At 41.8% G+C, this 15,605-nt stretch overlaps 1 long non-coding RNA gene across 1 annotated transcript; it reads right to left on the reverse strand.

The window, feature by feature from the left end:
* Positions 1 to 2,821: 2,821 nt before the first annotated feature.
* Positions 2,822 to 5,932, reverse strand: LOC135254773 (uncharacterized). Its single transcript, XR_010329959.1, has 2 exons — positions 5,682 to 5,932; positions 2,822 to 5,580 (listed from the first exon to the last, which is right to left on the reverse strand). It is a non-coding gene; the product is annotated as an uncharacterized LOC135254773 (long non-coding RNA).
* Positions 5,933 to 15,605: the final 9,673 nt, after the last annotated feature.

Below are 15,605 nucleotides of genomic sequence, written 5' to 3' on the forward strand. Positions count from 1 at the left end.
GAATGTAGAGGAGCTTACGGATCCCTGAACAGGGTCTGCAAGAGGAGAAAAACGCTGCTTGGGGAAATCCCATTGGCCACCTGACACAGAAGCCCTTAGCCCTTTGGTCTGATAAGCCAGGGGAACTACGGAGTCCACTGCCTGATTCTGAGCCCAGTCCTCCTGACACTGACAGGGATCTGAAACTGTGGTATATAGTCACGAGCAAAGAGGAAACACAAGAAATCGTGCCAACAAGATGGGAAGATCTGTTTGGAATGTATTAATCATTTGTGCTGTTTGTTACTTAGGAACCTTGATAAAACAACATGTCTTTCTCCAGACGCCTGTTGTAACCCAAGGCCTGAGTATGGACAGCATCTTGTGGAGTTTCTGCCCACACTTCTGGCTATCTCTGAATCTAGTGCACACAAGCACTGGAGTACCGCTGTGAGGTACAGTAAACACAAGCAACAGGCTCCATATCCAGTCCACGTATTGAAAGTACAGGGCATCCCAAAATCCTGTGCACCCCAGGGTCTTGCGAGCTGAAAAGGAGCCCTTTGGAGATTCGTTACGGCAAGTCTCCAAACAAAGAAATAAAACAACACGGCAACAAGAAGCAGCCATTTGGAGCGTGTTCCGAAAAGTCTCTAATCCCACGACGCGAAAAAATAATGATCGAACCGGGGCGTTGTCTCAGCCCGTGTGTAGTAAACAATGACACCTACACTCATTACCAGAGAAGCTTCTAATGAATACATAAGGCAAGGATATATAACATGCGTATTACAGATGTGTCTTACTTTTGCTGCTCATTAACACTGAAGAGCAAACAGACCTCTGGGACGGCTTGCATAGTTTCAGCGCGCACACGCCACCAATACGAATGCAACAGGGACATCACACATTTAGAATGAGTGGCTGTTTGGATGAACTCTGATTGTTCGAGTCAGTGTCCTGAAGGGAAAACAGGCTGGCTGGATTGTAAATGCTTTATTTTTTTATCCTAGGACTACAAGGATAATACATTTTTTACATAAAGAATTAAAAATGTGGCCTGAAGAGAGACCCATTGATTCACACTCAAATTCAAGTCCCAACGGATTTCCCAAGCAAGTAAAACTGGGAAAATGTCGCTCTTTCGTGCTGTAAACACTCTGAGAAGTCATTTTTCCATTTGCAGTAGGATGGACTTATTGTCTAAATTTGTGGTTGAGGTTATGATTCATATACTTGGCCCACTCAGACATGTAATGACTAATATGAACCAATGTGCAACAACAACAAAGACAACAACAACAATACATGCTCAGATTCTTCTCTCAAATTAAGGACAAGCCCCTCAGCAGAATGAGTCTGAGTCTTTATCTACCACATGCCATGAAATACTATTGGACTAGTTAATTTACAAAACCATTGGCCGGCCCTACATGTAATATTGTTGGTGTTTGCTAAATATCCCTATACCATAACCAGTCTTCCTGCCAACGGTTGAAGGCCTCTTTTTCCAAAGGCCCAGAGAGTCCTGCGGGTTTGCAGCCTGCTTTCCTAGGTCCTGGTTGAGTCGGGTGCCTTGCAAGATTACATTTCAGCTGAGAATAAGCAGGACCAGCTCTTGCACATTTGCACAGATCCCTGAATGAAGAAAGATATAGGACTGGAACTGACATCCTGGATGTGTCTCTGGTTGTCGCATTGGACAGCAAATGTCTACCTTCATGTAAAGACATGCACTATGGACAAATGGTATGTTTAAGAATAAAGATAGTAGACTGAAGATAGCAACAACAAAGACAAGGATAAGCATGGTAGCAAGAAAAAAAGCCTATGCTACGTATGTTTAACAGCAATATCATATTATCTCTGATTATGAGCTGTAACATTAAACATGAAGCATATTTGTACCACATGTGCAGCAAAAGAGTTTCATCAACAGAGCACAGTTGTGAATACAAACTACTCATTTATCAATTATGTTGCCAAAATGGACAATATTTTTGTGTAGGTGAAACAGTTAATAATTCATATTTCATCATAAGCACATAATAAATAAATTAAATTATGAGGCCTCGGTCCAGGCCATGTCAAATATTTGAATTCCTCCATGTTCATTTTACTCCCCAATGCATTGCATTGGCAGGCTTTAAAATGTTTGCATCACTTTCAGATTTGAGTGGTTTAACTGAAACGAATCAGATTATTGCATTCATGTTCAATCCAGGGAGATATAATTCCCTGGTCACCTTTTTGAAAAATGATGCTTTGTGTAGCTGTTTTTATTTAATTGCAGAAGCTACAACTGGATAGCAGAACCAGCCTATGCCAAAGTACATTCTTCAGTTTACACAATAGTGGTATCGCAGTATGAATTTAGGGTTGTAAATTGTAATATTATTTTAAAGATTGCATTGAACGTTCAGATCAAATTAAGGAGTAGGTACTGCAGTAATTTGAAAGGCCTGAATTGAATGAAACAGATTATTTAATCTGCAGAGGTTTATGTGCTGGCACACACTTGGAAAACCAGTTAGATTCACCACAGAAAAACAGCTAAAAATCCAAAGTAAAAAAAAATGCATTTCAGCAAATGGTTTTACTGCTTATTCTCATGACAGTAACAGCACCATTATTCATAATTCACATCGCTCTTACATGTGACGGCAAATTATTCCCGTCAAACCTCAGGTATTCTTCACGGTGCAGAGTTGTTATATCTCATTTATTTGGTTGTAACATTTGTTTTCAGGGCTTTGTTCGCCTGACAGCTTTGCAGTCACATGCACAAGTATGATATATGAAGTTCACATGCATTTCTGTTGCTGTCACTGTAGCACAATAAATAATATTTTAGTAGGAGTTCACAGCAGCGATTTTGGTAATCCTGTTTTTTTTCATATGAATAGTGAAAGTAAAATGGCACATTAGGAATTTAAATGCGATGCTGTAATGAGGTCTGCTCGTGTGTCTGCGTAAGTACACGGGGTGTGATTGGCTCAACAAGCCAATGAACAAGGTCACCAACTCAGGTCACTTATCTACTGTATTTTATTACATTGTTGTTTTTTTATTTTATTTTTTTAAAAGAGGAGAGTAGATAGTCTGCCCTTTGTATGCATGTTTTCCATATTCAGACAAGGTGACAGCAGAGATAGTTACAGACAGAGATGGGATCTCAGTACAGAAAGTACCATCAAGCCCATTGCCACACAGGGGACATATGTATGGGCAGGGATGACAGTTAACAGTATCCCCTGTGGAATTTATTTTTACCCAAGAAGTAATGTCCACTTTTAGGTGGGTATTTTTACATGGTCCTCATACTGCACGGGTCCTCTACTGTGCTTTAGCTAACTAAAGGGCCTTGTGTCTATGATCTGCATGAGGAGCTGTCTTGGGCATTGCCACTGTGCATTCAGAGGTAAACTCTTTCCTTCAGCAAACAGGAATATTACTGGAAACAAGCATGCGTAACAGGCATACTATGCAATAATATGCCTGTTACATATGCTTGGAAAGACACATATTGTGGCTTTCCAGCTAAGCCACAATATGTAAAGAGATGGATTTACTGTATGGCTTTATGTTTAACTTAGAGTACAAGCCTTATAAAATGTAAACATCAGGAATTATGGACTAAATGTGTAATGTGTGCTGTGTATGTGAATTGTGTTGAATGCCTCTGGTGTGAGAATATTGTTTTTTTTGTTTTTTGTTGGGTTTTTTTTGGGGGGGGGGGGGTGTGGTTAGGGAGGGAAGTGTGTCTATTGCTTTCTCCGGGGGAAAGCAACACCGCGGTGTGTGTGAGACTCGGGCCACATCGCGCCACGTGCGTTACGGGGAGGCTCCGGGGACGGAAACATGTGCAGCAGCAACCTGCGGGGAGCGATGTCGGGGCGCCCGCCCTCGACACCCGGGTCACAAGTGCACCCGGCCAATCATCCTCCCAGAGCCGCTGGGCCCGTGATCTACGGCCCGCGCTGGGGAATTCCAGCCCCCGGACCGCCGGGGCCACTCATGTGTCAAGCCCCAGCTTTGTTGCTAGGCGCCTCTGCGATCAGACCGTCAGCCTACCTACACCGACCAACAGCTGCAGGACCCATCACAACTGCATGCTTTCTGTACATCAACCGCAAATTAGTCCTAGACATTTTACCAGACTCAGAGTGTTAGAACGTACGACATAGGGATCAAACTATGTAAGTAAAAAAAACAAACAAAACCATAATGCCACTGATTAAACAATGATATTGTTTAATACTGTCAGAGATCATGTAATCACTCAAGATGAGGCAGGGTCTTTACTCAAAGAGAATTTTTTTTTCCATACCAAAATGCTGTATGTAGACAAATGTTAACTGCAGATAAACCAATGAATCTTATTTGCTGGAAAAGTGGAACTAGTCGGACACAAACACAAGTTTGAACAACATACCACAAAACGCTGTCACAAGCACAAAGAGAGCGTTGGACTGCCTACCTCTGAATGTTCACAAGGTTTTCTCATGGTTCAAAGGTCGGTTATGATAGGTGCTATAGAGACATTTTGATTAAGGTACTGATATTCCCTCTTTAGAAAGCCTTGTTTTTTGCTTTAGACCAAAAACAACACAAATGTGGGCCTAAACAGGAGCTGTATTTCTTATCAGGGGCAGTAGAACTTTTTAATGACTCTTGGGCCCAAATGGACACAGGTAGAGGTTGCAGGAGACAGGTATAATTACTCTTTACCCACTGAGGGGGGTGGGGGGGTTAGGAGGAGGTTTGTGCTGTACAACCATGGCGTGAGATCAGGAAGGGCGTAAAGAGTCCCTGAGGGGGGAGGGGGGGGGATAACGGACTCCTCCACCGCCCTACCCCCTAGCTCTGTCTCCACCCCTGAAAAACCTTGTGACAGATAGCACTCTGCGGAAAAAATAACAGAAGCATTCCAGCTGAACCATTCGTGGCGTGCCTTTTCCATGTCTTTCTCTGGGACCATTCAGTGGTAGTAAAGCTGCAGAGGCTTGTGACAGGTCAGCACTCAGTTTAAAGACAATAGTTTCATTTGTGCTTTTTGGGTGACCTCTGGATTTAGTGAAATTAACATTTTAAAAAGATTGTAAAACCAAATGAATTATACTTTCCCCTAAATGCAATAGAAGGTGCAAGAACAATGCAAGCAATTTAAAGTTAAACATTTTTCTTGCATGGAAAGTAATTCTCATGCAGCGTAAAACATTGCTTCTTTGCAGGAAATAGCAGGATCAAACCAGGTCACATCTGCAACGTAGCTCGTATAATTCGGCCTGCATAGAGCTAGGTGGGCCAGAACTGCCAAGACACCTGGGTGTGGTGGTTCAGCCAAGGTAAACGGGTGAGCCAGGATGCTATTTAGGCAGATGTGGCCGACCCTGGCCCGCCCCTGGCCCACGCGATTGGGCGCGTACTGTACAGCGGTGGTTGATGGGTATTCCATCCCATTCATAATACCAGACTGAAGACAGTCAGTCACGGGCCCTTAATGGTGGTTTCTTGCAGTCATGTCATCGTCCATTCTCTGGGAAGGTCATTACAGTCCTACGCATTGCAGGGCTGGAGGGACTTCTGTTGTGTGAATGGCTGATCCAAGGTCAGTACAGGAGAGAGAGGCATACGGTATACTTAATTTGGAGAATAATACCGGCTGTTCAGAAGCAAGAACAGCATGACAACATACCCACATTCAGGAAGCCTGATCTAGGCACTGGGTACAAAAACGCCACTCAGTAATGGCAGCTAATAGCATACGTTGTACAGTGCCAGGTCTGGTCCGCCAAATAGTGACTAAGAATACTCACACACAGGACTGCAAATTACCCACTTGGCTGTTTTGTTCCCCTTTTAAGGTGGAAGGAACAGTGAATAAATATCAAAACAAACCTAAAATGACCCTCAAAAAACCAGCGCAGGCTCAAAATGAAGACACACAGCACGTTCCAGCAATCTAAAAGCACAGAAGTCTGTGCTTTTAAAGAGAGCCAAGCGAAGACAACGAGACACACCTGGGCTGATTACTAATCAGGATCAGGTGCGTGTGCCTATAGGCAAGGCTTACATTGTCTGTTGCCCTGAAGGTCCTGCTGGTTTCTTTTTTTTTTTTTTTCGTCTGTGTGGCAAGCTCTCACAGTGGCCAAAAGGGGGAGCAGTGCATTCATCTTCCCCCAGCCACTCCCACTGTCACATACAGCGTGTCAAGTGTCTCTGCTCAGGCATTCTAATGATGACAGATAGTCTTGATTGGATAAGTGTTTGCATTTGGAGAAACACAATTCACAGCATGTTTCTTACATGGCATGCAGGCTCTGATGTAAAGCAACTCGGGGAATAGGACTTACATGATATTTATGGAGCATAACGGCAGTGTCAATGAAGTTAACATTTCCAAAAATACAATAAAACAAAACATGTAGATTTAAGTTAAAGCATTTGTGAATACTATATCAAAATGCTGTTTAATTGAGGCAAAAAATCTTTCAATCTTCACATATTCATATTGCAATAATATGTCTGAATAATGAACATTAATTAATAATGGTTTCTGAAAAGCTCAGAGATCTATGAGAGAAGGCTATGACACAGTTTGATTTTAAACAGGTCACAGGGACAAGAATATATTACAAAGACAACCCCACATTTTATCTCAGCAGAAATGAATCATTCCAGTCACCCCTTTACATGTTTCCTGATAGGAGACTGGCTCAAAGAATACATGCACGCACACACGCACACACACACACACAGACACACACACACATGCACACACACAGGCACGCACACACGCACACACGCACAAACACTCACACACGCACACACGCACACACACACATACACACACACACGCATGCACACACACGCACACACGCACAAACGCTCACACACACACCCACGCACGCACACACACACTCAAATCTCCCACAGCCAGCTGAAGATCCAGCCATGTTTTCATGTCACTTACAGAAACTGTCAAGCTATCAAAATCAGAAGCAGGAAATTCACTCCAGCAGCTAATATTCAAAAAGCGTTTTTACATTCCTACCAGAAAAAACAAATGCAGAGAGAGTGTGGGAGAAAGAGAGAGGGAGAGAGAGAGAGAGAAGGGGAGAGAGGGAGAGAAAGAGAACCAGAGAGAGAGACACATACTGCACACACAGAGTGAGAGAGAGTGGTCGGCAAGGGAGTATGATTGAATATCCATGTGTCACCAGTTAAAAATCTGAGGCTACTTGTGTATGTGCAGAACTGAATGGTTTACAGATTTCTTTCTCAGCGCCGGGTTCACTAGGTGTTTAGCGGCACTGCGGAGCTGCCAAGTATGACGATACTGGCTTCCCATGTTAACATTGATTCAGGAAGGGCTTTTTTTATTGTCGTGCAGTGGGAGGGTCCAACCCAGCTGTGAAAACACTGTTAAGGAGGCTTTAGTGCTCATTTCACGAATACTTAACGTTTACTTATCGAAGAGGAAAAAATGAACCATAATTAGCGGACGGCAAATGGAACCCTCCTCACTGTTGTTCCGTTAGAATGTCGAGCTTCGGGCCGCTCAGTGGGTTCCACGGTCATAGCCACTGGGCCCCATGACCCCGAGGTTCCAAGAATAGAGGCGATTGTGTTTTCCGGAGAGTACCGCTAGCCCACGTGTAGACCAGTGCACCAGAACCAGCCCAGAACCAGACATTAATGTGAAGCTCTGGGCCTACCAGAGAGACCTCTTTGGCAAGGTCTGCTTCTTTGAACGATAACGCTATCGCAGAGCCCAACTGACGTTGTGACTTTTTACCAGCCTGATATCAATTCCTTACTGACAGGCATGAGAATTCAGTAAGAACGAAGGAGAATTTACAAGGAGGGATAATATGGTCCAGAGTGGAGAATATCGGTCCAAACTCACTGTGTGTTCCTCCTGAATGAGTCAAAAGAGTTCAAACGACAGGCCAGGAAGTACATTAAAAATGGATCTTTTCGGCAGGATTAAATTCATGTTAAAGGAATATTAAGTCACGCCAGATGAGGACATGTTTAATCTTTTTTAATGTTTATACATAAACTACAGTGAGAAACGTTTGACATAAAATTTTAATTAAAATTACTGTAAAGGTAACAACCTACTGGCCCTATGCCAAGTGGAAAGATATTGGCTGGGATTCAAGTAACATTGCTCCTTTATACTCTGAATAATAATTCAATTCAAGGATTATTTTGTTTTTAAGAATTATTTTATTCTGGTAAATTGCACATGGGAACAGTCAGTAGTTTTTCCACCATCTTTGGAATATTAAATTGGTGTTGGCATTTCATTTAAAAAAGCAATACAACACACATAAACTTACACAAACGTGCACAAACTTCCTCACTGAAAGTACACACATGCACCCACATAATATGTGCACAATGCACACAGACTCAAACATACACACCCACCACACATGTTGCCACCCCCCACCCCCAACACATACACATGCTCACACACACACACAGGCATGCGCACATACACACACACACACACACACACACACACCTTTGCTTTGCAGCAGAGAAGGACGGGATCATTTGAAACTGGACTGAGACCAAAAGCAAACAGTACATCAGCATCATCTCACAGAAAGTGCATTGTAGAAATTATTGCTAGTATGGTGTGTATGTGTCTGTTTTTCTGTTCAACCTTGCATACAGTATACTGCCTGTGGCTGTACGCATATTGGTGTTAATGACTGACAATACAAGTGCTTTTCACACCCTTGAGAAAGGCAGGAGCCTGTGCTGGCAGCCAAAAATACATTCTTTTTAAATAAAAAAAATAAGACTTGAGAGGACTTTATATCAGGGCCGGCTCTAGGTTTTTGGTTGCCCAAAGCAAGAATGAACCAGGGGGAACCAATTGCAGGGGGTTTGGCAGAAGCACCTTGTGAATACAGTGTGATTGAAATGTCTTTCAAAAACATTCAGAAAGAACATTTAAAACCTGAATTGTGTGGCCCTAAAATTGGAATTGCGGGATTGTGGCCCCAAAAGACCACACAGAACTTTTATGCCAGCAGCAGGATCTGATTTATATTTATATATGCATGTGTGTATGACATGTGCTGTCCTATTTGGCTAATACTCACATTTGCGTTAACTCACGTGAATGTGCAAGTACAATCAAATTAGGTGTAGTCCAAGAATGCTATTTACAGCCCCCTCCCCTCCAAGCACACCTTGCATGAGCTTCCTCGATTACAGAAGTTTAGCAGCAAACGGGAGGGAACTCTTTCGAAGGGTGTCCTCACAGGGCAGTTCCCATGCCGTGTTATTGACTGCCGGTGAACCCAGTTCAGCAGAGCCACCAGATCAGCCTGGTGCTTTCCTGCTCATTTCCTCTCCAGAAATATGGAAACGATCATGTGTGTACATTTGGCAGATGGAGAGTAATGTGCCCACTGCCCGACAGCAGTGGGTGCCAGAGATGTTTCTCAGGCCTGGGGCTGGTTTTGAGCTATGATTTTCTCAGTTAAAAATTATTTCAATACCAGTGTCTGTGGGGTATTATGTGTAATACTGGTATATAAAGGTCTGTTACACACACACAAACACATGTGCGCACACACACAAAGAACAATTTCACATGCACGCCCACACACACACAGACACACACACACATCCATTTCACTGAGCTACGTTCTAGTGAAGATTCCCATGACGTCACCCAAGACAGACAGCTGCTCTTTGCCTCTGTCACTCCCCCCTGTCTGCCTACACCCTCCCTCTGCTGCCCCCCCCGCCACTCACTCACTCCCTCATCCATCCCCCCTCTCCCAACTCCCTGTTCCTCCCCCAGGGCACCAACCTGGATAGCTGCGTGACCATGGAGCTAGTGGGGGTTCCTTTGCCAGTGATGCCAGACATTAAATGCCCCTGACAGGAGAAGGCAAGCCTGTTCCATTTCACAGTCTGGGTTTTATGACTTTAAAGTTATCTTCCTCCCAACGTTTGTCCAGAAGGAGGAGTGAGTCTGTGCCAACCGTTATGCCTCAGATACACTAACAAGAAAGGCAGCTGTGCCTATGTCTTTGTGCGTGTGTGTTTGTGTGTGAGTGTGTTTGTGTGTGTGTATGTTTGTGTGTGTGTGCGTGTGTGTGTTCATGTGCGTGTGTGGGTGTGTGTGTGTGTGTGTACGTGTGTCTGCGTGTGCGTGCGTGTGTGTTTGTGTGTGTGTATGTGTGCATGAATGTGAATGTGCGTGGGGGGGCGTGGGAGGCGTGGGGGATTGAAAGCTGAGTTAATCCTCCTAACACTAGCCGTCATATTATGATTTCAAATAAGATTACACTTGGGTAAATAGATCTTGGGTCAGTCGTAAGGAGCTGAGAGAACCTCGAGCATCTGGACAAGGTTAAGATGGGTGGTGTCAACAGGGAGTACTTCAGCTGATAACCTCACTTAAGAGGTGGTCCAAGAGTCACCTAATGAGGGATCAACGGGAACAGACAAGCATAAACCATGTCACTCACTCCAGGATTGAATCTTCATTGCCAAACCTGAAGAGCAAATTGAAGTTCAGGAATGATGAATGTAAATACATGTAGGCCCATAGCTCATTTTTGGTGACAGTGACTCTCCTGGGGAGTTCTGCTGTGTTCATCAGCTCACACATTCAACATGTCATCTGTGATGGAGGTTGTGCAATTATTTGGAGGGAGAGGAAAAATTCATAAATATGACAACTAAGTACACACTAAAGTTTTACACACTACTTATATAGTCCACAGGGGATACATATCCACAAGTCAAACTTACTCTATCAGAGTTGATTTAACGATAAAACATTTTCTGTGTACCTGTCTCTGCTACCTGAGTACCAAACCAATCACTGCATAATAGATATGCTTGCAAAATCTTTTTTCCTGCAGTTTTAGATGAGCTATTTTCTCTGATAAATCCTTTTCTGTTGCAATGTGGATGCAATTTAATTTGCATTGTGTGCAGTAAAGGCAGCAGCCCATCTGGTTTTATGAATTTTTGTAATAAATATGAGGTTTCCACAAAATATTATGCAGGTGAAGCAATATTTATAAAGTGGATTCTGCATTTTCTAAAACAGCACTGGTGATTTATGCACCTTAACACCAAATCCTTTATCAATTGTGCAAAAAATGAAGGCTCTAATTTCATCTGCACTCCCACAGAGATCTTTAAGTCCTTAACAGACCTCGACCCACGTCTTGCAAATGTTTTTGTTTGAGTGACATCACTTCCTGTTATGCGGCCGTGTTTGCAGAGGGACTTCCTGTGCAGCCTGCTCCCATGAGAACCATAGACTCGAGGTCAAGGAGGTCCAGCGAGGAAGTGACCCTTGATTGGAAAGGGTCATCTTCCCATCCACAGGGAGTGAGTGACGAACACTTAGCTGGGTGCTGCACTACCACAGCTGTGTGGCTATCCTCTCGAGAGCTTTGTCTTTCAGTTCTGTCATAGATTCCTCCTGGTGGACCTCTTCTTTTTCAGATTAGAGTGAGTGTGTGAGTGGATAAGTAAGTGGGTGAGTAAGTGCAGGAGAGTGAAAGTGATATCCAAGCTAAATATGGCCCCTCAGTGTTCTGGATCTGTTTTTGTTTCCATGTAAAACTTAGAGAAATAATAAGGAATCCACATAAGTTAACTGAGCATAAGTAACTCATAAAAAATAAGGGATAATAAGGGATAAGGCAGAGTCACTATCTGTCTTATCTATTAGTATTTGTTATTGTTATCATTATAACTTTTTTTTTTCTTCAAGCGGGTTTATGTTTGTACAATACTCCCAGTTTAATTAACAGTTGTTTATAAAACACGTTCTGCTTTACCCTTTTCGGAATTCAGGTGCCAAAACTTTGGGGTCACGAATCAAAACTTGACGTTAATCTGCTGTAACTTGGCTTAGCATGAAAACTTTTTGGATCATTAAGAATGCCTTTTTTCCAATAGTCAAATAGAATTCCCCCTTTGCAGAGTAATTACAGGCGGAAATCTCAGGAGTGCATGGTGGAATAATTAGCAGAAGGAAAAGAGGGAAGGATTTGAAATTTCTCGGTTGGGATGCTGTGTTGTAGGTCCCCGATGGAAGGAGGATGATTTGACCATAGGGAACGTGCCTCTCCTGTGATTCCTAAATTTAAATACTAAGAGGTTGTTATAAAGGTGGTCTGTTCTTTTCATTTAGGAGTGCAACTGGAACGTCTGCATTCCTCTTCCTTTATTGCTGTGAGTATGTGCATGAGTGCAACAGAGACTCTATTGCATCAGGACCTGTGTTTTGCTCTTAAACCTTTGGCAATTAATGAAATGGTCTATAACCAATCTCCAAACCTCTGAGGTGTTATACCATAGATATACCATAGATACTATAGGTATATAAACATGGCTTTATGGATGACTGATCATCAGATGGATGCCTTTAATGTTGTATTTTACATCTGAGCAAGAACAAAATAAACCACCACAAAATATATCATAATATGTGTAATACAGTTCAATGTCTATCTATAAAAACATTGTGTATTTTGCCGCATAATAATTCTTTGATTTGAAATACAAATCTGATTACGACAGAGGAAAAAACAGCCTATATGACACAACTGTCCCAATACTTTTGCATTTAACTCTAGGAACTTTCTGCAACTCTTACCCCTTACCTGACCACACAACAGAAATGCATAGTCAGTTAGACCATGAAACATCTGAAAAGGATGATGATATTCCAGCTTTCAGATGGACGGTACAAATTACGATTTTACTGATTGATATATCCTCGCTTTCAGAATGTGCATGTGTCATAACCCACACCCAAGGCCAAATAAGCTGCTCCAATCCCCAGGCCCATATTAAAATTTACTCATGAAATAATAATGAGCCCCTATGTAAATGAACCCATCCTCAAAATTACCACGATAAATTTGCATAACCATAAGCAGCCTGGGAGTTCAGAAATCAATATAGATGATTCATAATACATGGGCTGGAGGAATAATTCAATTCATTCAAAGCACGGATCGCTCAGCCATTGCACACGAAAGGTGCCACTTTCCTCAGTTTAACTTAATACAAGTTATCTGAATTGTAGTTTGAGTTATCAGGATCACAATGGCACCGCAGAAGTGGAACATTCAAATGTTATTTCATTAATTTGATTTAACAAGCCTGGCAATGAACCCTCCTCCTGGATCGTCATATTATTTAATTAAACAGGTCATTATACTATATGTTTGGCATTTTCCATAGTCATATATTCTTGTAATGAGGATGTAATATCCTCCTAAATAATTGTTATGCATTTTGTCACTGGATCTTACCATGTCATTAAGTATCGTATTTGACGCATTACATTTTTTAAGGGTTTTTTCTTTTTAGAAATTGTATAATATGTCCAGGGACACCCAGTCATTAAAATGAAATGTTACTTTGTTTATTGCAGAAGCTTGGCTTGGTCAGAACATGGATGGAGAACCTTTCACAAAATGCAGATTCCTGTTGGAAGTGGTGTTCGTCAGCCATTGGGGGCAGTCTTCCCACTGGACTAATGATGAAAGCAATGCCCCAGTGCATTGCTGTGGACACCGTAATGCAGGACACGTTAAACTGAGGTCTTGACTCACAGTGGTCATTAAAGATCCCATGGCACTTATTGCAGAGGGCAGGGTCTTCCCAAATGTCCTGCCAAATTCCCAACCCAGACTCTCCATCTGGCCATCTAATCATCTCACAAGTTAAACTGCCTAAATTAATTCTCTCTCTCTCTACCTCAGCTGATGTGTGGTGAGAATTCTGAAGTAAAATGGCTACTGTGCATCACCTAGGTAATGGCTACCCAACCCTGATCCTGGAGATCTACCGTCCTGTAGGTATTCAATCTAACCCTAACAAAGGATGCCTCATTCAACAGCTAAAGATCTTGTTGAGCTGCTAACTAGCAGAACTGAGTGTGTCAAATTATGGTTGAAAGGAAAGCCAACAGGATGGTAGATCTCCAGTAACAGGGCTGGGTAGTTCTTACTCAGGCAAACACTACACATTGCTGTGGTTTGGGATGAGCTTTGCTGCTGAGTTTAAATTATCAATTGTGTGTTCTTGAAGAAAAAAATGTAGTGCACCTTTAACACAAGTTCCTATTGTTAATTCAGCTTGAAATGTGTTAAATCAATGTCAACAGTGTTTATATATGAACAATACAGTCAAATTAGGAAAGACTGTACTCCATTAGATTGTATCAGAGTTGATTTTACACTGAATATGTTGTTAACAAGTTAAGGATTACTGTCAAATTTGTGACAATCCTCAGGTTTTGTCTCTTGTCTATAATGTGTACACTTCAAAATGCAACGACTGAGTACTCATGTTATTTGCTACTTTATCCAGTGAGAGGGATGCATCAGAGGACCACCTATGATTGCTGGATCAGGCAGGGAAAACTGAAAATTTGCATTAGCACCAGGGGGAAAAAGCAAATTATTATGCTGAATAGTTTGTATTTATTTTTTTTATTTTTTTGCATGAGGAGAGGATATTTTCAATAAAAGTGGATTGCACTCATATTTAAGCCAATAGGTTACACCAGAGAAGTGCTGATCCATGGAATTTCAGAGATTAAGAGTGTTGCCAAGCTGCTTTAAAAATCTCAAGGCAAAGCAACATCGTTTGTCAGCAAAATAAGCCAAAGTGCAGCCAAAAACTGGAGCCAAATTTCTTTTTGAAAAGCATTGTCTTCAGTCTGATTTTCACAGGTATAAGCGTAAATAACGACACATGTCAACCATGGGTATGGCTGCATTTCAACAGGAAACATGAGCTGCGGTATTGCATTCAATTCCTACAAAACAGTATTGCATTATAGATATATCAGAAAATATAGTCTTGCTTAGTCTACCAAAGATGCTATATTCTTAGCTCTTGAATAACATATTGTATCCATTTGTTAGCATGTAGCATGTTTGTACTCAGCATTATGAAGTTATCAGATGCCAAAAATAGCGCAAACCTGAAAAACACAAGATTAAATAATGGTCTGGTTCTCAACACATTGAATGAAACAGATGGAAGGTAATTCACAGTGGTACAATGATGTGTAAGTAATGATACTATAAACAGTTTAAATGAGCCCAGACTTTTTGTTTTTTTATTCTTTTTGCTCTGTGTTTTACCAAACGTCACCAAGTATGGCAAATCAATTGACAATAGATATATTCAGGAAAGGTTAAAAACTTTGGAAACATCAGGCCCCGAGAGTCTCTTTTACTTCAAAAGTTGCTGCTCCCTTTGCTCAACATACATTGTATCCGCAAGGCTTGCAAATTTGAGCCAATCATGGTGAGTTTTCCCACTTCATTATTGTTGCTACGGTTCTGACTATCATGACGGATAGTCACACAGACCCTGTTTAATTGCTTGGGGCAGCTTATAAAATTTTTTCTTTGTTGCAAATTTAAAGGATGGGTTAGGACTCATTTTCACATTGTTGATTCCAAGACGTTGCATTTTTGTTTTTTTGTTTTTTTTTGTTTCCATGTTTAATTACACAGGCTATGTGATTACCAAGTAAAGCAAATTATGCGCTTGATGGCAGTAGATAAATCTTGGCTTCAATTTGTTGTAAT

Source organism: Anguilla rostrata, chromosome 5 (genome assembly GCF_018555375.3).
Source record: "Anguilla rostrata isolate EN2019 chromosome 5, ASM1855537v3, whole genome shotgun sequence".
Classification (NCBI taxonomy): Eukaryota; Metazoa; Chordata; class Actinopteri; order Anguilliformes; family Anguillidae; genus Anguilla; species Anguilla rostrata.